Source organism: Sinocyclocheilus anshuiensis, unplaced genomic scaffold (assembly GCF_001515605.1).
Source record: "Sinocyclocheilus anshuiensis isolate Anshui unplaced genomic scaffold, SAMN03320099.WGS_v1.1 scaffold1018, whole genome shotgun sequence".
In the NCBI taxonomy this organism is placed as follows: Eukaryota; Metazoa; Chordata; class Actinopteri; order Cypriniformes; family Cyprinidae; genus Sinocyclocheilus; species Sinocyclocheilus anshuiensis.
The window spans coordinates 880,673-883,172 of NW_015539893.1; the positions used below are offsets into that span (position 1 = coordinate 880,673).

The 2,500-nt window shown below is 35.4% G+C and overlaps 1 protein-coding gene across 2 annotated transcripts in view; it reads left to right on the plus strand.

Annotated features, from left to right (window-relative positions):
- Nucleotides 1-2,500, plus strand: part of LOC107685857 (ankyrin repeat domain-containing protein 11-like) — a 180,871-nt gene that overhangs the window by 23,263 nt on the left and 155,108 nt on the right. The window lies entirely within an intron of this gene.

A 2,500-nucleotide genomic window follows, 5' to 3' on the forward strand; every position in this document is an offset into this window, starting at 1 on the left:
GGCACTAAAAACCCCCTCAGATGGGGAGCTAGTTGCTCGAACACATAGGTATTTCTTAGCTAATTTTGCAAATTTGGGGAAATGTGCCTCATGGATGCTCCACCACCATGAGCACAAATCAATAGAATGTGGACTCATACATGATTTATTTTACCTCATCTAGTGTACTAATTCATTATAGGCTTATAAATGTGTATATATATATATATATATATATATATATTAATACCAAAGACTTATGCACTCTCTCTGTCTATATTATGAAAACTGGAAAAACAAATGAAAGTAATTCCAAATTGCCATAGCCTATGTTTCTCTATTCAAACAGCAGCAGTTGAGTAAGTGCATTTATTCAGTGATTACAATCGCAAACAATACAGTCGAGATCTCATGACAGAACACAGACCGGCTGAGTGACACTTTCATTTTGATCGCTAAACTCCAGCTTATTTGTTGGTGTTTTCAGATCATCATCGTGGCGCTTCCGCAATGAGGAGCGAGCGTTTGCGGATGTTTGCCAGATTGCTTAAAATAAATGTGTCCTTGTAAAAGCGAAGCTCTGATTCGGGGATTTGAACTCTTTATATCTAGCAACCACACTCATGAAAGCTCGCGTAGTAGAAGCGTGTACAGTAGAGCAGTCCGCAATAGCATGATGTTAGGGCTGTCACGATTATGACATTTGGCTGACAATTAATTGTCTAAAAATAGTAACGGTTATTGCGATTAATTGTCTGTTTTAGGGCTTTGGCGATTATGCCGATTATCACGATTAATTGTCTGTTTTTATGGCTTTCATTATATAATTTATTAATTTAAGGGTTCCGTAAATAATTATGATGCTATCTTTTAATCTTTTTGAGTTATTATTTTGCAGTGTAAGGTTACATAGAGTATTCCAAATTCTAAGAATTGGCCAATACCAATCCAACACCAGCGCTATTTGTTTTCTACACCACTACAGAATATCAATACTGTGTTTGTGGAACTAATGGTCACTCTTTTAAACCCTTTGTTAAACGCAATCAAATAAACACTTCCTCATTACAGAGAAAAACTAAATTTGAATACAAATATATAAGCTATGAAATTAAACTAGCTGACTGTATAATTTAGCAGCAAAAACAATATCTTGAAAAAGAAATCTTTGGTGCACATTATACAATTTAAACATGTTTATTCTGTTAACTATTTGTATTCTTACAAAATACATTCATGAAAACAAGATAGAAATCATGAGAAAAAGAAAGGCCTCTAATAATCTTTCTGTTTGTGATAATTCCTTCTTTCCTTAAACTAAAGTATTATAATGGGAATATATCCTCTTGGAGAGAGAGTTTTACCGTGCTGACTATCATAACTGAACGTGACGTGCTGTTTGAATACTGAGCGGAGAATGACTGACAGCTGCAGCAGAAGGAAGATGAGTTTCTGTAAAACTAAATTCTGTCCCTCACATTAAGATATGGAATGGCTTTAGATGATATAGCAGGGCTCCAGACTGCGACCATTTTTTCTGCCTCTGCGACTAAATTTTGTGTGCGGTCACACTGGCGCGACCACCGCGTTGGTCAACTCATAAGTGCTGCAATTTCTGTTGCATATGAGAAACATCAAATGGCAAACGAAACTGAAAGCATAAAGAAACCGCGCTTGGAGAGTATACTCGCCACGTCAGCATGAGCGCGAAGGTGTGCGCAGCAAAAATGACGCGCATATTGAGGAAACGATGGATGGTTTTGCTTTGCTGTAGGGCTGGACAATAATTCAATATCAATATTAGTGTTGTCAAAAGACCTGGTATTTCGGTACCAAGTCGGTACTAAAAAAATGAAAACGTTACGGTACCAGGTTTATTTGTGCTGGTTTTTTTTTTCTTTTTTTTCTAAAATATATGGTTTTATATGAGGTGTCAGAGACTTGGCAAATTCATTTCTCATAAGTTTGTATGCACAGACATCTGTTGTGGCGTTCTTGGCAGTTTTTATGAGGCTTTTTTTAATAGTGTTCATATCGATATCGGAATTATATCGTATCGACTGAAATTAAGAAATATATTATGATATAAATTTTTGCCTTATTGTCCAGCCCTACTTTGCTGTTTACCTCACATTACGCTATGGAGGCTCTTTTATTTATTTATTTGATTCCTCAGTGTTTGCTAAACGTTCTGTAATTTATTAGTCGGTATATAATACAGCATGTGGTGTGTGCCATGCCTCATCTTTTTCGTTTTTGTTAAATGTTTTGTAAGCTAGTTTGTCATTGTATCTTACTGATTTATTGTTGTTGTGCTTTTTAATTAAGAATAACAATGAATCTATCTTTTGTTTTAGTCTTTAAAAAATGAAAGGTGTGTAGTTGTATGTAAGCAAAACAGTGACAACAAGATTGCGAATTCGAAAGTGAAAGCATCTGAAGCCCGCGGTTTAACACAGCAAAAGAAACTCCCATTCACAAAATTCAAATCACAAATAATACTACTGATGATAAAGAACGG